Source organism: Arachis ipaensis, chromosome B9, assembly GCF_059453495.1.
Source record: "Arachis ipaensis isolate K30076 ecotype BB chromosome B9, ASM5945349v1, whole genome shotgun sequence".
Lineage (NCBI taxonomy): Eukaryota > Viridiplantae > Streptophyta > Magnoliopsida > Fabales > Fabaceae > Arachis > Arachis ipaensis.
In genome coordinates, this window is record NC_142444.1 from 54,859,655 (window position 1) to 54,884,120 (window position 24,466).

General features: G+C 38.4%; 1 non-coding gene and 1 pseudogene across 1 annotated transcript; one reads left to right on the forward strand and one right to left on the reverse strand.

Annotated features, from left to right (window-relative positions):
- Nucleotides 1-313: 313 nt before the first annotated feature.
- LOC148544706 (uncharacterized) lies at nucleotides 314-24,191 on the reverse strand (annotated as a pseudogene).
- On the forward strand, nucleotides 11,371-11,478 carry LOC148544707 (small nucleolar RNA R71). The gene has a single exon (XR_015901871.1). It is a non-coding gene; the product is annotated as a small nucleolar RNA R71 (small nucleolar RNA).
- Nucleotides 24,192-24,466: the final 275 nt, after the last annotated feature.

The window sequence follows — 24,466 nt, forward strand, 5'->3', positions numbered from 1 at the left end:
CAACATCAATCATTTCCAAACCTTATTCAATCCCCAACCCACCAATTATCCACTTTTAACCAAATTTCAATTCAATAAATTCAATTTATAATCAACATTTCATAGCTCAATTTTTCAAGCACATTCAATTTAATCAATCACCAGGAAGATACACATCTTTATCACACCAATTCATGCTCATCAACAAGAGCCTCAATCTTACCAACTCTTAGGCACATCAACCCACATTACTCAGAACCTTATATGCTCATTAACAAATATCAACATTTCCAACCAAACAATCATCGTTGACATATATTCAACTTTATACATATCAATATTCCAAAAATCCACTAATCATATTCACCACAACAAAATTTATTCCAACAATCAACCACATGAATAGTTCAACTTCTATCTTAGGGCCTTTAGCCTAAGTTTTCACACCACATTACATTTTAGATACAGGAAACCGAAATCATACCTTGGCTGATTCTCGTTCCACCTGGAACACTCTCAAATTCAACTTCCAAGGTTTCCAAACTTCACCAACAGATTTCCATGCTTGGTGCTCCACTCCAAAGCTTTCCAAAATCACCAATCAAACTCCAATGCACATATATACCATGCCTAAGCCACAACATCACACCCAAACATAATAACTCAAAATCCAACACCATAAATTCAGAATTTTTCACTAGGGTTTGAGGTACTTACCAGACCAAGGATCAAAAGAGACAAGAAGAAGCTTCTCCCTCATGTTAGTTTGAGCCTATAACACAAATGAGCTCATAATCTCAATATTTTTGTTCAAAATTTTTGAAACTAAGAGCTGGGATTTGAAGAAGAAACTGTGGCTTACCTTAAGAATAATTGTATAGGTTTTATAGAACTCGACGCCGCAGTCACGTGGCCGCAAACGGTGCGTCAATCGGAGCTCTGGATCAAAAGTTATGTGGATTTGAAGATTAAGCTAGGGTTATGGCTTTGGAAGAGTGTTCTTCCTTTCTTGCTGAGCGTGTTTGATGATCAAGAGAGGAGAGAGGGTGTTCTTTAAGTGTTGTAGGCTGAGTTGGGTTGGGCCTTGGGCCCATTTTGGACCCGGTTCAACCGGTTCGGCCCCTTTAGCCCAATCTTAGGCCAAATTCTTTAAAATTGGTGTCAAAATTTTTGTGTTAGTTTTCTCTATTATATTAAACCATAAAAGTCACATTTTTTATATTCTAGGATAAATTTTAATTTTTGAATTAATTATTTATTAAATAACCGGGTTTTACAATGCTCAAAATAACCCCCTACAATTTTGTTGGCCCCAATTAGAACCCCCAAATTGGCAATCTTGGCTCCGGGTCTCTTACGATCACCTCTGTCACCAAAATGCTGATCTGGCACATTTACATGACACATTGGACGCAACCAAAATGAGACCATGTCACTTTTGCGCTCAATACCTATGAAAGTGATGTTGTTTCAGTTTGTTTGGGGTTAAAAGTCTCCATCTTCATACTAAGATGATCATAAGTTCAAAATACCAACAAAACCTTGACCCTTCCTCTTCTTTTTTCTCAAATGCACTGTTGTGAAACCCCATTGCTCTCCCAATGCTCTCCTAAAGGATTGCACACGTATACTTTGAACATGGAGTGTCTGAACCAGAATTTGATGATGACTGTCCAGAGTTGTGTCAGATTTCTCTTAGCCCCATTCCCACCCCCAAACCCAAATAAGAATGACAAGAAGGCCTCACCTGTAATGACCTAACTTTTAGCATGTCATGATCATACTAGAAGCTAAGTGTTACTAACTTGCTTTCCTTAAGTTTAATTATTATTTATTATATGAGCCTGATTTGTTGTTAGAACGTTGTTATTTTGCAGCGTAATTTTTTGAAAAATGTTTGGTTTGATAAGCCAAAATATTTATAGATAAAATTATAGATAATAACAGATAAAGCAGTTTAAAACTATAACACATGTATACATCGTATGTTGGTTAACAACACCTAGTTATGACACCCTTAGAAGTAGCTAGTTATTAACTATTTACATACATATACATATCACCTTCTAGGCCTTAACCTATCTAAGAAGTTCGTAAGTTGGCACCCGGGCTAGCCTAAACTCTATACTTCCCTACTTCATCTAGGCCACAAAAGTGGGAGAAGAACACTCTAAGTCTTCAAGACTTGGGCCAAGCTGAAGATAATCAAAAGGCAAAATATCATCCACTACTCCTCTGCACGATCATATGTCATCATTAAACTGTCGGTTCTCCATCTGAAAGGGAGAATTGTGGGTAAGAACTCGGGGTTCTTAGTAAGGTCGGAGTTGTTAGTTAATTTTATTAATGCTTTGTTGTTTACCAGACAAGTAATGTATATACAAAGAAAATAAAAAACAATAAAGTACAGAAAATAATAGACAAATTAAAACTACAGAAGCATCACATAGAAGGCAATACAGAAAACACACATACATTTATACAAAATACATAACCAAAAAGGATGCACATACAAGTATGATGCATGTCTAGTCCTTGTGTAAGTCATGAGCTCATGTGTCGGTTTCTACCCGTTCCCGACGTAACCCAGCGCACCTTGCCGGATATGGCATTTCCAGAGCAAAACCGAATTAAGCATGTTATAGCAGTACCTTTATAAGCAACCTTGCCTTACAAGAACAACACTCTGGTTGAGTATGTCTGGAAAGCGAATCAACCCACGGGTGTCTCGTCTTTTATATCCGGGTCAATGGTCCAAATCATCAATCACTATTTGGCCCAAGGCCCAATCAATATTCATCAGTCTCTGTAACAGTTTTTAGCTTACAGATTCCACTTTTCTCAGGTTTTTAGGGCTAGACCACTTTTATCAATCTCATGTCTCTTTTCTTTCTTATTAATATTTTTCTCAATATTCTCAGTTCTTCTTTAATGCTAAACCTCTTCTCAAACCTCTTGCTAGGTGTTTTATGAAGAAATCCCTAGATTCTAGGCTTTTGAATTATCTTTCTACGTTTTTCTATTATAATTACAGTTATATTCCTAAACTTTTATGTTACTTACCTCATCTTTCAGTTAAACTCTTTTTATATCTTTAAACCTTAAAATATTACACTAGACTTCAAGATTTTGGATATTTATAGCTTAGTCCCTAAGCTTTAATTAATTATGTTTTAACCCCTGAGCTTTTAACTAATTATATTTTGCCTCTGTATTTCTACTAAGATACACTTTTCCCCTAATTATTTTAGAAACACAATTTTTTTGTGCTCATACATCATCACAGCATGGTGCTTAGCACCCACAACCAGCGCTCAATGCCTTCGAAGCATGAAATTTGTAGCAAAACGTAGGCGCCTAGCGCCCAACAATTGGCGCCCAGTGCCTACGGACTTAAATCACAAAGTGCCTAGCGCCCGTGAAGTTACATGGTTAGGCACTCGGTGCCCATATAGTTTCATAGGAAGGGCACCCCACATCCAAAGTTTTCAAGAAGTAGGTGCCCAACGCCCATAAAAGTTTCACAGGGAGGGCACCTAACACCCAATATTTAGCCCATCAAGATACATCAAAACGTTAAGTAAGCACTTAGTTTCAAGTATCAAACAATCAAGCATTTAGAAACACAATCAATTCATGATTAATTTATCGAATCTTTGAAAGAGGATTATTGTCGGTTAGGAATTTCCATAAATAATCTCATCGAAGTATAGTTCCCAACCAACACACAATCCTCAATCAACGTTTAATTTTTGGTTGTCACAAGTCCAACCCAATAAAGATAACCGAGAATATTAGTCACTGGTCATTCTCCCTAAGAATCACAATCGAGTGCTCAATTATTGGTTATGAGTTTCACGGTTGGGTTGATAAAAGTGCAATAAATTAAAATGGCAAGAAAATAAATAAAAGAACTAAGGAAAGCAATTACTAAAAAGAGGCATTCATGGCAAGGATTGAGAATCTAGACTTTCTATCCTAGTCATTAATAATCACACAATAGTTAACAAGAGCTAATCCTATTTTGTCATCTCCAACATAGGAAGAAGGTATAATGTTATATTCACATTGAGAGAAAGTCAAATAAGACTAGTTAATCTCAATCCAAAAGTCCTAATCAACTCACTAATTGAATTAGCAAGAGATTAGAGTCAATGGAAATAATATTAACTAACAACTCTAGATCACCAACATGAGTTGGGTATTAATGACTCAAGATTGCCTAATTTCTCTTTCCAAGCCAAGAATGCTCAAAAAGCTACTCTAACATCCAACCAAGCATTTTGTCAAACACATGGAAGGCATAAAAGAAAAGCATCATAAAAGTGCAAGAATAATAAAATCTACCACTACCTAAAGCAAGAAAATAACAATAACAACTAAGAAAAGCACATTAAACATGAAATACCTCAAAATTGCATTAAAGAGAATGAAAATTAACATGAGTGCATGAATATAAAAGTAACCAAAATGAGAATTAACAAGTAAAACTAAGAGAATAAAGAAGTAGGAACAAGAAATTGCAAAGAAAACTAGATGAAAACAGGAATTAAACCCTAGATATAAGAGAAATTAACCTAATCTACCCTAATTCTAGAGAGAAGAGATAGCTTTTCTCTCTAGAAAACTACTTAAAGCATGATCCTAAGCTAATCTAATTGCTCCCCCTTTATCCAATCTTGAATTTTGCATCAAATAACTTCAGAAATGAGTTGGATTTGGGCCTGGAAAGCTCAGAAATTGCCCCAGCGTATTCACTTTAATGAGGTCACGTGATCAGCGTCACGCGTGCGCGTTGCTAGCAAATTTCCTCCTCGTGCGTACGCGTGGGTGATGCGTGCGCATGGCCTTGAAACCTCCAAATGCTCATTTCTTCATGAATTCTCCACTTTGCATGCTTTTCTCTTCACTTCTTCCATCCAATGCTTGTCTTATAAGCCTGAAATCACTCAACAAACATATCAAGGCATCAAATGGGATTAAAGTGAATTAAAATTAGTAATTTAAAGGCCTAAAAAGCATGTTTTTACTCTTAAGCATAAATTAGGGAGAATTACAAAAGCATGCTATTTCATTGAATAAACGTGAGATAAGTTGATAAAATCCCCTAAATTCAACACAATATAAACCATAAAATTGGTGTTTATCAATCTTACCTCTTTGTTTTAGCTTACAAAAACTGATTTTCTCTCGGTAATTTCTAGCTTGTTTCCTTCCTTTCTCAAGAAAAATTTGATGGATTCTTGCTCCTAAAGATGTCTAAGCAAGAATATCAAAGATATCAAGTTCTTCCATGATTTTAACATGACCAAACCATCAAGAGGAGCTAACAACCAAATTTTGTTACACTCTACCCTAATGTATGAAGCACAAGAAGTCCGTTACTAAAAATTTGGATTGTTACACTCTACCCTCCTTAAAGAAAAATTTGTCTTCAAAATTTGATGCACAAGTAAGAATTTACAATGATATCCAACTCATCAAATTCTTAGCATAGTGCTTACCTTGGGTGCGAGAATCGGGCCTAGCAGTGTTGTTAGCAAACTTATTTGTTATCAGCCTTCGATAGTCTCTTGCCTTAAGTCCAACTTTATTGCAATAATAGCATGCAGCCGTACCGAAACGACAGGGTTGACTACCATGATTTCTCCTACACTTTGAGCACTTAGCAACGTCCTGAGTCTCTTGCTAATTTCGGCTTTGAAGCTGAATGATGGCTTTAAAGTTTCTAATCTAAGGAGCCAAGTCCTGACTAAAGTTTCTTTGTGGAGTCTCATCATGATCATCTAGTGTCGAAACCCACTTCATGGCAACTTGGCTTTTGTTAACTAGCTTAGAAAAATTTATTATCTTTTATGGGTTAACAAAGTTGAATATCTCCTTCTTAAACCTCTTTTCATACTAGACAGATGCCCACTCTTCGAAATATCCTGGGGTCATTGATATATCAAGTGATACTAAGACTGACAGTGAAAAATTTGAAAGAAGGAAAAGGAATCATAAGTTGAAACATGCCCCTGGGTCTGCTTGGAACAAGGAAAAACAAAAAATGCTATTGAAAGAAGAAATGCTAGTGGTTAACTCTGATAAGGAGATTGACTTGGCACAAGTGTTAGGCAAGAGCACTACAAGATAGGTTAGAGAATATGGTGCATATGACCCTTATTTTGAAGATTCTAATGGAAATAACTCATGGCACTCCGAGAAAATGAAACCTTCCCAAAATTTTGATGATGTGTTCCCACAATTCAATGATGGTGCTAAGTTTGGGGAGTGTAACCTTCAAGTTGGAATGAAGTTTAACATTAAACAAGACTTCATTGAAGCGATAAGGGAATTAACTATACAAGAGGGGAGGGAGTTCAAATGGAGAAGAAATGAGAGCTACAAGGCTAGAACAGTCTGAAGGTGGAAGAAAGAGGGATGTAAGTGGGTGACTTATGCAAGTAGGGATCGTGAGAAGACATGCTGGCAAATGAAGATATTTTACATTGACCACACAAACTTGATGTCCTGAAAACTGTCTCTCAACAATTTTCTACCAACAAGTGCACCGGATTGTCGTCAAGTAAAAACTCACTCTAGAGTGAGGTCGAATCCAACAGGGATTGGTTGGTTGATCAATATTAATTGGAGAATTGTTCTAGTTAAGCGAAATTAGAATTGAATTGGTGTTGTAGAATGTAAATTGGCGAGAAACTTAAAGAGCAAGAAATTAAAGGAACAGAAATTAAATTGCAGGTAATTAAAGGGCAGAAACTTAAATTGTAAGATATTAAATGGGAATGGGGATTAAGCATGAAATTAAAAAGCAAAATGTAATGAGAATGGGTAAGATCAGAGTAGGGAATTCATTGGGTTTCAGGAGATATTGAACTCTCCGGATCAAATCATTTTCATCTCTTCCTCAATCAATGCATTCATTGACATTGCTTGGCAATCTTAGATGATTGGATCCCAATGTCTTGGCTCGCCAATCTCTCTAAGCATGAACAATTGCCCAATATCTTGATTTAATTGCTCATGGGAAGAGTTAAAGTTCGGTCACTGATTATACCACACAAATTCATATATCAAAGTATTGGTAGGATTAAATGTCACAATATCCATCCAACCCCCAATCTAATCCAATGTGAGAAAGCAATTCTAGCATGAATTCTTCATCCCTTTCTCAAGGATCAGAAGAATTTCAATTATGGATAGCTTCTCTATCAAGACAACTATCCAATTGAATTAAGATCGAAAGCTTTCTAACAAAAATAAGAGAAAAGAAAGAAGAAGATGAAAACTATTATTAATCCATTGAATTACAATAGAGCTTCCTAACCCAATGAAACAGGTTTAGTTGTTCATAGCTCTCAAAAATAGAAATTGAATCTGGAAAATACATTGCAGAATTAAAAAGTTGCAGAAAGAGGAAAATTGGGCAGAGTTTCAATACTTTCTCCAAGCCCCCCAAACTAACTTAAATTCTAGCTATTTATACACTTCTTCAGTTGATCTTCAAATCATCTCAATTGGGCTTTTGGCCTTGTTGAAGTTGATCCAATTGGCTCCCATGCTTGTTGAGAAGAAATCTGCTTGAATTGCAATGTTCTGATGCTCACGTTGGAGTCCACGTTTGAGGGCCAACGTTGAGTCAAACGTCCTTCAGAGAAATTGAGTTTTGGACGTTTTGAGCAATGTTTGACTCAACGTTGGAGTGCCAACATTTTCTTGTCCACGCGTGCGCGTGATATACGCGTGCGTGTAGATGTAAATTACCAGTTCACGCGTATGCGCTGCCTATGCGTGTGCGCGTTTGGGGCAAAAATGCTCATCCACGCGTGCGCGTGACATATGCGTGCGCGTGGATGCAAATTCCTAAACTTCAATTTTTAAAACATTTTGAAGACGTTGGCATCAGTGTTGGACCAACAATGCCCCCTCCAACGTTGATTGATCCGCACGTGCGCGTCATACACGCGTGCGCGTCGATGCGCTTTTTCAAAATCATGGTTTTGGAGCTCAGATCGTGCACATTGGCCTCAACGTTGGACTGACAACGTTCCCTCCAACGTTGGCCTCTCCACGCATGCACGTTACCTATGCGTGCGCGTGGATTGTCAAAAATTCACAATCCATGCGTGCGCGTATAGCATGCGTACGCGTCACCACAGTTTTTCTCTTTTTCCAGAAAGCACTTTGTGTCCAGCGTTGTAGGTAACTTTGGCTCACCAACGTTACCTTCAACGTGAGTTTCAGATAATTATACAGAAGCTACCCTGTTTCATTCCTCTCAACGTTTGAGGCAACATTGGTGGTCCAACTTGGCCACCAACGTTGCTTCCTCTTCATCCTTTCTATGGCCATTCTTCAACCTTCTTCCATGCATTTCTTCACCTGTCATCAACCAATATATGCATCAAAGCCTTGCTAACATCATGAGAGATTGCATCATGCTTAGCACACAAGTAATTATGGCCAAAATCTCATAAAATTGCATTAAAATAACCATGGCTGAATGAATCTAGGCATACATGAATTTCTAACCCAAATGATTACTTATAGCTCAAGAAAGTGCATAAAACCTAATGAAATCAAAAGAAAAAGGCTAGTGGAACTAGCCTAAGATGCCTTGGCATCACAACACCAAACTTAAATCTTGCTTGTCCCCAAGCAAGCACTGAATTATGAGAAGAATGAATGAAACAGAAAGTAATACATATCCATATCAGCAAGTGATTGAATTTTTATGCAGAGAATGTTACAGCTCACTTTTATTTGATTCTTGGGTGAGAAATGTCTCTTTTAAGCATTAACTAACATACTGCTATGACCTCTTATTATTCACTCATCCTTGGTTATTGCCCTTTTTTGTTTTTCTTTTTCTGTGAACTTATTTCTCACTTGTAGCTTAGTGTCATATGTTGTAGCAGCTTTTTAGCTTATTTTCACTCAACATATATTCACTACAGACACTTGGCTCACAATTCTTCTTAAGACATTGGTGCCCAGCACCTCTTTGTGTTACTAAATGCCTTGTAACTAGGTTGCTCTTGATAATGGACTTTTGGTTGATAATCTCGGATTAGTTAACACAAGTTATCAAGTGTTAAGACACTCCATAGAACCTAATCATCCAAGCAGATCCTAGTACAAGGACACCACAGGCATATGTCTTAAGGTCCAAGCTATTGGTGTCTAGCCTTGTTCTTTGTTTCTTCTATTTTTGTTGCCACTTTTGGCTTTTCTTTTCTTTCTTTTTATTTGTTTTCTTTCTTCCAAGGATTTCTAATTGCTAAGATTCATAGACAGCATCTAGTTTACACTAAAGAGGGATATTATACCTTTTATTCATTATTAGTGAGCTAGCTACACCATCAGACATACATACCACCACTCAATCTTTATTTTATTCCTTACCAAATGGAACAATTTTCACTTCTGTTCAAACCTTTCTTTTATTTAATTAAAATAAGGGAACAAGCATACATTCAAGCAAGTGAAATTCACCCAGACACTTAGACTAAACACTTTTTTGGAATTTAAAGGAAATTAACCAAACAGAATTTAGACATAAGTATACTATTCAGCAGGGATATATTCAAAGTTCCAATATCAGCAATTCAAAGTACAAGCAATTAAGCGACAATACAACCTTTTGGCATCTTCTTTGTTGTTCATCACCCTTCCTAGCCTTGGTTTTCCCTTTCTCCCTGGATGATGGTGCATAGCTTTCCCAAAGGTTTGATTGTCTTCCTGCAAAACTATTGGAAGTTGTTTGTTTCCCAAGCACTTGAGAAATGGTAAGTCTATATGTATGCTTGTGATTTTCAGAACTTAAGTTGGTGTGTGAATACCAAACTTAATTCCTTTCTTACTTCTAAATGTAGCAAGGTGAACATACATGTAAAACTGCAAGTGCTTTTATTAAAAAGTTAAACTATAGCTGAAAATCCAAAAATTTGTCAAGTAGTTTCTCTGATTGCTTGGAGCTTCTAACCAGTTATGATGAAAAATGCAATGTGCTTTTTAAGGAAGTCCATGGTGAAACACCAAACTTAGAATTGCACATTCATCTCTGAATTTCTTTGGTGTGCAACACCAAACGTAACTCCTTACAATGCAGAGAAGTCTTCTTGACTCTTTTATTGACTAGCTATGAAAGAAAAATTACCTTTGGTTGGGTTGCCTCCCAACAAGTGCTCTTTTAACGTCACTAGCTTGACGTTCTCTGTCATGGTAGACTGTAGTGCCTCATGTCCTCTCCACGCATAGTGAAGCTTTCTCCACTTGATTCCTTGATGATTTCTACATGTTCCAAGGAAAGGACCTTTCTGATTGTGAACACATGAGGTAATTGAGATGAAAGGGTTGGAAGATGGGGTGGGATTGATAGATGGTGAATTGATATCACCATGTCTCCAGGGGAAAAACCTTCTGTAGGAATCTTCTTATATCTCCATCCCCTTAGCAATTTTTTTCCAACTCTTTTCTCTTCTTCCAATAGTGCTCCAGTGACTCTTGTGTTAGGGAGTTCCTAGTTAGTTGCTCTTCCTGATTCTTGTGGCTTCAGCTCTTCATTTTCCCTCTTGGATTTTTCTCAGTGTCACTTGGGAAACTATCAGTAGACTTCAAAATCTGCTGTGAGAGGTGTCCTACTTGAGATTCAAGGTTCTTAATAATCTCTCCTCAACTTTTCATACTATCTCTCACTTCTTCCTTGAAATTCCTGTTGTCTTGGACTTCCTTGCAAAGGTTGGTGAGCATAGCTTCGATCCTGGATAGTTTGTCCTCTGATGGTGGAGTTGGAATTGGATGTTGAGGCTGATTGGCTTGGACTTAATAAGGTGGCTGAGAAGAATTGTTATATGGATGCTGATATGATCTTGGATTGGATTGTTGGTAGGTGTACTGGTTGGGATTATGAGGTTTGTGGTCTTGGCCTTGGTTTTGTTGGTTTCCCCACCCGAAGTTTGGGTGGTTCTTCCAACCAGGGTTATAAGTTTTGGAATATGGATCATGAACTTGCCTAGATGAATTTCCAAGGTAATTGGCTTCCTCCCAGTTAACTCCTTCCTCTGTGTCTAAATCTCCTTAAGGTGATGGTTGAGTGTAGATGGCTGTAGCCTGATTCTTCTCCATTTGCTTGGTCAAATCAGCTAGTTGCTTAGTCATCATCTTATTTTGGGCCAGGATTACATCCATATGGTTTAGTTCCATGACTCCCCTGTTGTTGCTTCTGTCTGAGGCGTAAAAATACTCATTGTCAGCCACTGTTTCTATGACATCAATGGCTTCTTTAATGGTCTTTTTCTTGTTAAGGGAGCCTCTAGATGAATGGTCTACATCTTTCTTTGATTCATAGGAAAGCCCCTCATAAAAGATATGCAATTTCACCCACTCATTAAACATATCAGGGGGGCATTTCCTTGTCAAATCTTTGAATCTCTCCCAGGCTTTATATAAGGTTTCACCATCCTGCTGTCTGAATGTCTGCACTTCAGTTTTTAGTCTATTTACTTTTTATGGAGGGTAGAACTTTGCTAAGAATCTATTCACCACATCCTCCCAGGTTGTTAAGCTTTCTTTGGAAAATGATTCTAACCATTTAGATGCTTTGTCCCTCAAAGAAAATGGAAACAGTAGCAATCTATAGGTGTCAGAATGAACACCATTAGATTTAACCGTATCACAGATCCTTAAGAATGTAGTGAGATGCTGATTAGGGTCTTCTGGGCACTTCCTCCGAAAGAACAATTGTTTTGTACGAGAGTGATGAGTTGAGGCTTTAATTCGAAATTATTAGCTTGGATGGTTGACTTTTGAATGCTGCTACCACAGTTTCCTAGGTTTGGATTGATGTAGGAGCCTAGAACTCTCCTCTCTTGTTCAGCAGGGTTGGCTGCACCTCCTCTGGCATGATTATTCACCTCTCCTTCATGATGGTTTTCCATATCATCCTCCATGTTTATATCCAATTCTTCCTCCTATTTTTCTGCACCAATAGCCTTCTTTCCTCTTGCTTCCCTCCTTAATCTCAGGAAGGTTCTCTCCGGTTCAATGTCAAAAGAGGTTGAGACCTCTTTTCTACCTGTCATACAAGTACCAAAACAAGCAGCAACCAGCAAGTGAAGATTTCACAGTTAATGAAAAAGTGTGGTTAGAGCAATTGAGGCAATTAATCAAACAGTTAATGAGTTAGTGGATTAGTTTTGCTGGAAGGTAAGGGAATAACAAAAAATAAATAGAAACAACTAAAATTGCAGAAGGTAAATGTAACAGCAAAAATTGAAATTCAATTAACAAAAGAAAAGAAAAATGCTCAATCTAGTTATCCTCCAATTTAGTAATTGTCAACACAAAACCAATCCCCGGCAACGGTGCCATAAATTTGATATCCTGAAAACTGTCTCTCAAAAATTTTTTACTGGCAAGTGCACCAGATTGTCGTCAAGTAAAACTCACTGTAGAGTGAGGTCGAATCCCACAGGTATTGGTTGGTTGATCAATGTTAATTGGAGAATTGTTCTAGTTGACCGAAATCAGAATTGAATTGGTGTTGCAAAATGTAAATTGGCGGGAAACTTAAAGAGCAAGAAATTAAAGGAACATAAATTAAATTGTAGGTAATTAAAGGGAAGAAACTTAAATTTTAAGAAATTAAATGGGAATGGGGATTAAGTATGAAATTAAAAAGCAGAATGTAATGAGAATGGGTAAGATCAGAGTAGGGGATTAATTGGGTTTTAGGAGATATTGAACTATCCGGATCAAATCATTTTCACCTCTTCCTCAATCAATGCATTCATTGACATTGCTTGGCAATCTTAGATGAATGGATCCCAATGTCTTGGCTCACCAATCTCTCTAAGCATGAACAATTGCCCAATGTCTTGATTTAATTGCTCATGGAAAGAGTTGAAGTTCGGTCACTGACTATACCACACAAATTCATAGATCAAAGTATTGGTAGGAGTAAATGTCACAATATCCATCCAACCCCCAATCTAATCCAATGTGAAAAAAAAATTCTAGCATGAATTCTTCATCCCTTTCTCAAGGATCAGAAGAATTCCAATTATGGATAGCTTCTCTGTCAAGACAACTATCCAATTGAATTAAGATCGAAAGCTTTCTAACAAAAATTAAGAGAAAAGAAAGAAGAAGAAGATGAAAACTATTATTGATCCATTGAATTACAATAGAGCTCCCTAACCCAATGAAACAGGTTTAGTTGTTCATAGCTCTCAAAATGGAAATTGAATCTGGAAAATACATTGTAGAATTGAAAAGTTACAGAAAGAGGAAAATTGGGCAGAGTTTCAATACATTCTCCAAGCCCCCCCAACTAACTTAAATTCTAGCTATTTATACACTTCTTCAGTTGATCCTCAATTCATTTCAATTGGGCTTTTGGCCTTGTTGAAGTTGATCCAATCGGCTCCCATGCTTGTTGAGAAGAAATCTGCTTGAATTGCAATGTTCTGATGCTCACGTTGGAGTCCACGTTTAAGGGCCAATGTTGAGTCAAACATCCTTCTGAGAAATTGAGTTTTGGATGTTTTGAGCAATGTTTGACTCAACGTTGGAGTGCCAACGTTTTCTTGTCCATGCGTGTGCGTGAATGGTGCAAATTACCAGTTCCCGCGTATGCGCTGCTTATGCGTGTGCGCGTTTGGGGAAAAAATGCTCATCCACGCGTGCGCGTGACATATGCGTGCACATGGATTCAAATTCCCAAACCTCAACTTTTAAAATGTTTCGAAGACATTGGCATCAGCGTTGGACCAACAACGCTCCCTTCAACGTTGATTCATCCGTGCGTGTGCGTCATACACGCGTGCGCGTCGATGCACTTTTTCAAAATCATGGTTTTGGAGCTCAGATCGTGCACGTTGGCCTCAACGTTGGATTGGCAACGTTCCTTCCAACGTTGGCCTATCCACGCGTGCGCGTATAGCACGCGTACGCGTTGCCACAGTTTTTCTAATTTTCTAGAAAGCACTTTGTGTCCAGCGTTGGAGGTAACGTTGGCTTACCAACGTTCCCTCCAACGTGAGTATCAGATAATTATGCAGAAGCTACCCTGTTTCATTCCTCTCAATGTTTGAGGCAACATTGGTGGTCCAACTTGGCCACCAACGTTGCTTCCTCTTCATCCTTTCTATGGCCATCCTTCAACCTTCTTCCATACATTTCTTCACCTGTCATCAACCAATATATGCATCAAAGCCTTGCTAACATCATGAGAGATTGCATCATTCTTAGCACACAAGTAATTATGGCCAAAGTCTCATGAAATTGCATCAAAATAACCATGGTTGAATGAATCTAGGCATACATGAATTTCTAACCCAAATGATTACTTATAGCTCAAGAAAGTGCATAAAACCTAATGAAATCAAAATAAAAAGGCTAGTAAAACTAGCCTAAGATGCCTTGGCATCACACACATGTCCTAGAAAAAGCAAAAGTAGAGCTACAAACAAGAAGTGGCTTGCTTGGAAATTAGTTAAAAAAAAACTAAGGGAATATACAAGTCTGAAGCATGGTGAGACAGCATCATATTTTAGGAGAAAATGTAACTTGGACCTCAACAAGTTATCACTAACCAGAGCCCTTACAGATCTACGAAATGTACTGTATGGTGATGTAGTTGTGCAATATCTAAGATTGAAAGATTATGCAGAGACTTTGCTTAAGAGCAATCCTAGGCCTACTGTTAAGATTGGTGTTACTCCATAACTCAATTCAGATCCAATTTTTGAAAAAATTTATGTTTGCCTTGATGGATGCAAAAAGAGGGTTCAAGGCTGGGTCGACTTCTAATTGGCCTAGATGGAGCATTCTTGAAGACACAATTTGGGAGCAGATGCTGTCTGCTATTGGTCAGGATGCCAACAACCATGTATACATTATTGCTTGGGCGATAGTAGAAGCGGAGAATAAAGAGAATTGGAGGTGTTTCTAGAGCTTCTAGTAGATGATCTTGGTGAACATCATCAATACAGGTGGTGCATAATGTCTAACATGCAAAAGATAATAAAATGCATCTTATTGTAACTAACCTGAGCTAGATTAAGGTATTGTTTGATTTCATTAATTAATATTCAGGGTCAATTTGAATTTATTAATAATATTTGAGGAGTCAATTTAATGCATGACTATTAAATTTTATTGGTTCATGCAGGGGTGATAAACCACTATTTTATGGTTTATCTTGTGCTCAATTAAGTAGTTTTTATCAAGTCCTTACCCACTTATTCATATGATTTGCATGATTTTTCAATCCCTTCCTAATTTTGTTCTATGGTTGAAAACTTGCTTTCTAGAGATCTTTAATTTTTGTATTTTAATTCTCCTTTATACCATTCGATGCCGTGATCCGTGTGTTAAGTGTTTTAGGCTTTATAGGGCAGGTGGTGCACGAAATTGTGATTACACTTTTCACAATACGCAAAACTAACAAGCAAGTACACTGGGTCGTCCAAGTAATACCTTACGTGAGTAAGGGTCGATCCCACGGAGATTGTCGGCTTGAAGCAAGCTATGGTTGTTTTGTAAATCTTAGTCAGGAGATTGATGATAAGAGTGATTATATTTATAAAAAATAAATAACATAAAATAAATAGTACTTGTGATTCAGTAATGAGAAACAGGCTGAGGTTCCGGAGATGCTTTGTCATCTGAATCTCTGCTTTCCTAATGTCTTCTTCTTCAAACACGCATGGCTTCCTTCAATGGCAAGCTGTATGATCCTCTCGGATGAAGAATACCAGGTACGATCTCTGCACGGCTAATCAACTGTCAGATTGCTCGTCTCGGATGAAAAATACCATGTACAGCTACCGCACAGCTAATCATCTGTCAGTTCCCACTAGCGTCGGAATAGGACCCTTGTCCTTTTGCACACTGTCACTGCGCCCAACATTCGCGGGTTTGAAGCTCGTCACAGTCATCCCTTCCCAGATCCTACTCGGAATACCACAGACAAGGTTTAGACTTTCCGGATCCCAGGAATGCTGCCAATTAGTTCTAGCTTATACCACGAAGGTTCTAACCTCCGGACTCGGTCTGTAGATTAGAAACCCAAGAGATACACACTCAAGCTGTCACCCAATGACTACGTTGAGCTCAGATAGAACGGGAGTGGTTGTCTGACACACGTTCATAGAATTGAGAATAATGATGAGTGTCACAGATCATCATCTTCTCTAGATTGAAGTACGAGTGAGTATCTTAGAATAGAATCAAGCGTGATTGAATATAAAACAGTAGTAATTGCATTAATCCATTGAAACACAGCAGAGCTCCTCACCCCCACCTATGGGGTTTAGAGACTCATGCCGTCAAAATTACAATATAAAGTGTAAAAAATGCCATGAGGTTCAAAATGAATCTCTAAAAGTAGTTTTTATACTAGACTCGTAACTTAGGTTTACAGAAAATGAGTAACTAAGTGCAGATAGTGCAGAAATCCACTTCCGGGACCCACTTGGTGCGTGCCTGGGCTGAGCTTTCAAAATTTCACGTTCATATGCCCAAAGCTGGCGTTAAACGCCACCCTGGGTGCCAGAATGGGCGTTTAACGCTGAAAAAGGTGCCAGTTCTGGCGTTTTACGCCAGAAAGTTTTAGGCTGACTTTGAACGCCAGTTTAGGCCATCAAATCTCGGGCAAAATATGGACTATTATATATTGTTGGAAAGTCCAATATTTCTACTTTCCAACGCAGTTATGAGCGTGCCAATTGGGCTTCTATAGCTCCAGAAAATCCACTTCGAGAGCAGGAGGGTCAGAATCCAACAGCATCTGCAGTCCTTTTTCAACCTCTGAATCAAATTTTTGCTCAGGTCCCTCAATTTCAGCCAGAAAATACCTAAAATTATAAAAAAAATACACAAACTCATAGTAAAGTCCAGAAATGTGATTTTGAATAAAAACTAATAAAAATATAATAAAAAGTGACTAAAACATACTAAAAACTATGTAAAAATAATGCCAAAAAGGGTATAAATTATCTGCTCATCACAACACCAAACTTAAATTGTTGCTTGTCCCCAAGCAACCAAAAACTAAATAGGATAGAAAAAAGAGAAAATACAGTGAGTTCCAAATATCAATGAAGCTCAATTCCAATTAGATGAGTGGGACTAGTGGCTTTCTGCTTCTGAACAGTTTTGGCATCTCACTTTATCCTTTGAAGTTTAGAATGATTGGCATCTATAGGAACTCAGAATTCATATAGTATTATTGATTCTCCTATTTCAGTATGTTGATTCTTGAACACAGCTACTTTATGAGTCTTGGCCGTGACCCTAAGCACTTTGTTTTCCAGTATTACCACCAGATACATAAATGCCACAAACACATAACTGGGTGAACCTTTTCAGATTGTGACTCAGCTTTGCTAAAGTCCCCAGTTAGAGGTGCCTAGAGCTCTTAAGCACACTCTTTTTGCTTTGGACCACGACTTTAACCGCTCAGTCTCAAGCTTTTCACTTGACACCTTCATGCCACAAGCACATGGTTAGGGACAGCTTGGTTTAGCCGCTTAGTCCAGGATTTTATTCCTTTGGGCCCTCCTATCCATTAATGCTCAAAGGCTTGGATCCTTTTTATCTCACCCTTGCCTTTTGGTTTAAAGGGCTATTGGCTTTTTCTTCTTGCCTTTTCTTCTTTTTTTTTTTCGCCAATTGTTTTTCCTGCAAGCTTTTCATTGCTTTTTCTTGCTTCAAGAATCAATTTTATGATTTTTCAAATTATCAAAAATATTTCTCCTTTTTCATCATTCTTTCAAGAGCCAACAATTTTAACATTCATAAACAATAATATCAAAAATATGCAATGTTCAAGCATTCATTTAGAAAACAAAAAGTATTGCCACCACATCAAAATAATTAGATTATTTTCAAGATGTAATTTGAAATTCATGTACTTCTTTTTTTTTTCTTTTTCAGAAAACATTTTTTATTTAAGGAAGGTGAAGGATTCATAGGACATTCATAGCTTTAAGACATAGATTCTAAATTTTATTGATCATAAAATAAAAATAAGACATAAAATAAACATAAAAGCAGACAAATAATAATAAAAAAAGGAAATTAAAGACATAAAAATAAATGACTCTAATACTAATGCTTATGTGACTCTTAAAATAGGTTTCTAATAATAAAAGTTATCACAGAGTTAGGACTCAACAACCTTGATTTTGAGGGGTAGGTGCTCCTTCAATTTGTGGGACATCCAACTCTTCAAGGGATAGCTTCTGGCGCTTTAGTTCCTGTAGCTCACGCACTTGCTTCTCTTGTTCTCTGAGCAGTTTGCAGAGCATGCTGTTCTGATTCTGCTGCTCTTCTTTGAGTTGATCCATAGATTCTTGCAGCTTGTTGATAGATGCTTCTAAGCGGGCCCAATAGTCAAATTAAGGAATTTCTGGGAGGAGCTCATGCGCCCTCCTCTTGATGAGGTTGTCTTGAACTTGAGGTCCATCCATTACTCTTTTGGTGATTGGGTGTTCAACTGGGATATACTCATCCACACCTATCTGTACTCCCGCATCTTTACATAACAGACTGATTAAGCTTAGGTAAGCCAATTTGGCCTCATTGGATTCCTTGTTTGCAAATAAGTAAATTTCACAAGGAATTAATTGGTGAACCTCCACTTCTTTTCCCAGCATAATGCAGTGGATCATCATTGCTCTTTTGATAGTGACTTCAGAGCGGTTACTGGTGGGAAGTTTAGACCGCCCAATGAAATCCAGCCAGTCCCTAGCAACTGGCTTGAGGTCTCCTCTCTTCAATTGGTTTGGGATACCTTTTGAATTGGTTATCCACTTGGTTCCAGGGAGGCATATATCCTCTAGAACTTAATCCAACTTTTTATCTTTAGCCAGTCTCCTATTAAAGGATTCTGGATCATCCTGTAGTTGAGGAAGTTAGAGGACTTCTCTCACTTTGTCAAGATGGAAGTAGATAATCTTCCCTCTGACCATGGTTCAAAAAGTATGGAAGGCAGTTCCCTCCATTCTTTGCTTATCTGTTAGCCACAGATTTGCATAGAATTCCTGGTTCATGTTTCTTCCCACATTTATCTCAGGATTAGCCAGGATTTCCCAGCCTCTATTTCGAATCTGCTCTTGGATCTCCGGATATTCGTCTTCTTTCATATCGAACTTGACTTCCGGGATCACTGATCTTCTACACACAATTTTAAAGTAATGATCTGCATGTTCTTTGGTGCAGAACCTCTCATGCATCCATTGTGGCTTTGGATTGTTTTCTTTCTTGCCTCTTGGAGTGATTTGTTTTCCTTTAGGGGCAATGATCTTGGTCAGTGATCATGGAAAATCACACCAAACTTAGAGGTTTGCTTGTCCTCAAGCAAAAGTAGAGAAAGAAGAGGAATAGATGGAGAGAAGGATTCGAATGATGGAGGAAGGGGGATGTCGAATTTATAAATAGAGGGGAGGGAGGGAGTGGTTTCGAAATTTTAGAAAAAGATATGATTGAAAGATATGATTGATAAAAGATAAGCATGATATGAAAAAGATGAGATTTTTTTCAAAAATTTAAAAGATTGGAAAAGATATGAAAAAGTTAAATCTGAATTTTTGTTTATGCATTTAAGAAATAAAAGATGATATGAATGAGTTAAAAAGATTTGAAAAGAAATTGGAAATATGAATGAGGTTTTGAAAAGGAATTGAAAAGAATTGACAGAGAATCAAGAAAAATTTATAAGTTTATAGATTTTTGTGAATGGACATTAAAAAATGAATGTTTGTAATGTTTGGATGCAGAAAATTTTGATTTAAAAGATGAAAATTCGAAAAAATTTGAATTGAAATGAAATTACCTCTCCCCTAGCTGTTCTGGCATTAAACGCTCAGAATGATCGCCATTCTGGCGTTTAACGCCCATCTGGTGGCCATTTTGGGCGTTTAACACCCAGCCAGATACCCTGGCTGGCGTTAAACGCCAGAAATCCTTTCCCACTAGGTGTTTTTCTGAACGCCCAGGAAGCTGCTATTTCTGGCGTTAAACGCCCAGAATGGTAGCCATTCTGGCGTTTAACGCCCAATTTGCCTCCTTACTGGCGTTTTGATGCCAGTGAGCTCTTTTTCTCTGTGATTCTTCTATTTTATGTTCTGAACCTTCATTTCTTAACTTTTTCACTGATAAGCATTAACAAATATAATTAACAAAATTAAATAAACTTATATAACTGTTATAAACATCTCAATTGATTTGATAATGGCTGGGTTGCCTCCTAGTAAGCGCTTCTTTACTATCTTTAGCTGGACTTTACTGAGCTTTTTAATTTAGTCTCAGCTTTGAGCATTCTTGCTCAACATTGCCTTCAAGATAATGTTTGATTCTCTGTCCATTAACAATGAACTTTTTGTCAGAATCAATATCTTGAAGCTCTACATAACCATATGGTGACACACTTGTGATCACATATGGTCCCCTCCACCGGGATTTTAACTTCCTAGGGAACAATCTGAGCCTAGAGTTAAATAGTAGGACCTTCTGTCCTTCCTCAAAGAATCTAGAAGACAACCTTTTGCCATGCCATCTTTTTGCTTTCTCTTTATAAATTTTAGCATTTTCGAAAGCATTGAGTCTGAACTGGAGTAATCTTTTCTCTCCAGCTATCTTAGCATCAAGGTTTAGAAATCAAGTTGCCCAGTAGGCCTTGTGTTCCAGTTCTACTGGCAGATGACAGGCTTTTCCATACACAAGTTGGTATGGAGAGGTCCCTATAGGAGTCTTGAATGCTGTTCTGTATGCCCACAGAGCATCATCCAAACTACTTGCCCAATCCCTTCTACGGGTACTTACAGTCCGTTCCAGGATTTGTTTTAGTTCTCTATTCGAGACTTCAGCCTGCCCATTTGTCTGTGGATGATATGGAGTTGCTACTTTATGGTTAATTCCATATTGGACCAGAGTAGAGTCAAGCTGTTTGTTGCATAAATGAGTGCCTCCATCACTGATCAGTATCCTAGGGACACCGAACCTGCTGAAGATATGCTTCTGGAGGAACTTCATCACTGTTTTAGTATCATTAGTGGGTGTTATAATTGCCTCTACCCATTTAGATACGTAGTCTACTGCCACCAGAATATAAGTGTTTGAGTATGATGGTGGGAAAGGCCCCATGAAGTCAATACCCCATACATCAAACAACTCAATCTCTAAGATCCCTTGTTGAGGCATGGCATAACCATGAGGCAGATTACCGGCTCTCTGGCAACTGTCACAGTTACGTACAAACTCTCGGGGGTCTCTATAGAGAGTAGGCCAGTAGAAACCACATTGGAGAACTTTTGTGGCTGTTGTTCACCTCCAAAGTGTCTTCCATACTATGATCTATGGCAGTGCCATAGGATCTTCTGTGCCTCTTCTCTAGGCACACATCTACGGATTACTCTGTCTGCACACCTCTTAAAGAGATATGGATCATCCCACAAGTAGTATTTTGCATCAGAAATCAACTTTTTCATTTGTTGTTTACTGTACTCTTTGGGTATGAACCTCACAGCTTTATAGTTTGCAATGTCTACAAACCATGGTAATTCCTGAATGGCAAAGAGTTGCTCATCTTGAAAGGTTTCATAGATCTCAGTAGGAGGGAGGGATGCCCCTGCTACTGGTTCTATCCGGGACAGGTGATCTGCTACCTGGTTCTTTGTCCCTTTTCTGTCTCTTATTTCTATATCAAACTCTTGCAGAAGCAACACCCATCTGATGAGTCTGGGTTTTGAATCCTGCTTTGTGAGGAGATATTTTAGAGCAGCATGATTAGTGTACACAATCACTTTTGATCCCACTAAATAAGATCTAAACTTGTCAATGGCATAAACCACTACAAGCAACTCCTTTTCTGTGGTTGTGTAATTTTTTTGTGCGTCATTCAGAACACAGCTAGCATAGTAAATAACGTGCAGAAGCTTGTTATGCCTCTGTCCCAATACTGCACCATTGGCGTGGTCACTGGCATCACACATTAGTTCAAATGGTAATGTCCAGTCTGGTGCAGAAATGACTGGTGCTGTGACCAGCTTAGCTTTCAGAGTTTCAAACGCTTGCATACACTCTGTGTCAAACACAAATGGCGTGTCAGCAGCTAGCATATTTTTTAGAGGTTTTGCAATTTTTGAAAAATCCTTTATGAACCTCCTATAGAATCTTGCATGCCCTAGAAAGCTTCTGATTGCCTTAACATTGGCAGGTAGTGGTAATTTTTCAATTACCTCTACCTTAGCTTGATCCACCTCTATTCCCTTGTTTAAAATTTTGTGCCCAAGGACAATTCCTTCAGTCACCATAAAGTGACATTTTTCCCAGTTTAAGACCAGGTTAGTCTCTTGGCACCTTTTTAGAACAAGTGCTAGATGGTCAAGACAGGAGCTGAATGAGTCTCCAAATACTGAGAAGTCATCCATGAAGACTTCCAGAAATTTCTCTACCATATCAGAGAAGATAGAGAGCATGCACCTCTAAAAGATTGCAGGTGCATTGCACAGACCAAATGGCATTCTTCTGTAGGCAAATACTCCAGAAGGACATATGAATGCTGTTTTCTCTTGGTCCTGAGGATCTACTGCAATTTGGTTGTAACCTGAATAGCCATCCAAAAAGTAGTAGTATTCATGACCTGCTAGTCTCTCTAGCATATGGTCTATGAATGGTAAAGGAAAATGATCCTTTCTGGTGGCTGTATTGAGTCTTCTGTAGTCAATACACATATGCCACCCTGTAACTGTTCTTGTAGGAACTAGTTCATTTTTTTCATTATGAACCACTGTCATGCCTCCCTTTTTGGGGACAACTTGGACAGGGCTCACCCAAGGGCTATCAGAAATAGGATAAATAATCTCAGCCTCTAGTAACTTAGTGACCTCTTTCTGCACCACCTCCTTCATGGCTGGATTCAGCCGCCTCTGTGGTTGAACCACTGGCTTGGCATCATCCTCCAATAGGATCTTGTGCATGCATCTGGCTGGGCTAATGCCCTTAAGATCACTTATAGACCATTCAAGAGCTGTCTTGTGTGTCCTGAGCACCTGAATTAGTGCTTTCTCTTCCTGTGGTTCTAAAGTAGAACTTATGATCATAGGAAAAGCGTCATCTTCCCCCAGAAATGCATATTTCAGGGATATTGGTAGTGGTTTGAGCTCGGGTTTAGGAGGCTTCTCCTCTTCCTTAGGAGTTTTCAGAGGTTCTTCTGTTTTCTCTGGTTCCTCCAGATCAGGCTGAACATCTTTAAAAATGTCCTCTAGCTCTGATTCGAGACTCTCAGTCATATTGACCTCTTCTACCAGAGAGTCAATGATGTCAGCGCTCAGGCAGTCTTTTGGTGTGTCTGGATGCTACATAGCTTTGACAGCATTCAACTTGAACTCATCATCATTGACTCTCAAGGTTATCTCCCTTTTTTGGACATCAATGAGGGTTCGTCCAGTTGCTAGGAAGGGTCTTCCTAGAATGAGAGTTGTACTCTTGTGCTCCTCCATTTCTAGCACTACAAAGTTAGTGGGAAAGGCAAACGGCCCAACCTTGACAATCATGTCCTCAATTACGCCTGATGGGATCTTAATGGAGCCATCAGCAAGTTGGAGGCATATCCGGGTTGGTTTAACATCATCAGTCAAACCAAGCTTTTTGATAGTGGATGCAGGTATTAGATTGATACTTGCCCCAAGATCACATAAAGCTGTCTTGGTATAAGCACCCTCTAATGTGCATGGTATCATAAAGTTTCCGGGGTCTTTAAGCTTTTCTGGCAAGCTTTTCAGAATGACTGCACTGCATTCTTCAGTGAGGTAAACTTTTTCAGTTTCTCTCCAATCCTTCTTATGACTTAAGATCTCTTTCATGAACTTAGCATAAGAGGGTGTTTGCTCAAGTGCCTCTGCAAACGGAATCTTTATTTCAAGAGTCCTGAGATAGCCTGCAAAGCGGGCAAATTATTTATCCTGTTCTGCTTGGCAGAGTTTCTGAGGATAAGGCATCTTAGCTTTGTATTCTTCAACCTTAGTTGCTGCAGGTTTATTTCCTATAGAAGTGGTTGGGAAAGCCTGCTTAAGGGGATTGTTATCAGCACTTGCAGGTGTCTGATCCCTTATTGGCATTTGTACCCCTGAATTGGGTGCTGCATGGGCGTTTAACGCGAAATTGCCACCCTTTTCTGGCATTTGGATGCCAGAACTGGCCATCCCTTGGGCATTTAACGCCAGTTTCTTACCCTTTTCTGGCGTTTGAACGCTATAATCACTCCTCTCTGGGCTCTTACTGTCCTCAGAGGGATTTTAGGGAGTGGGTTGGTCATTCTCTGTTATTTGTTCCTTTCTTGGCTTTCTGTTGCCTTGAATTGAGACATTCAATGTCTTCCCACTCCTTAATTGAATAGCTTGGTATTCTTCTGTTATCTGTTTAGATAGCTGCTGTTTTGTCTGATCCAATTGTGCTTCCATATTCTGGTTAGCATTTT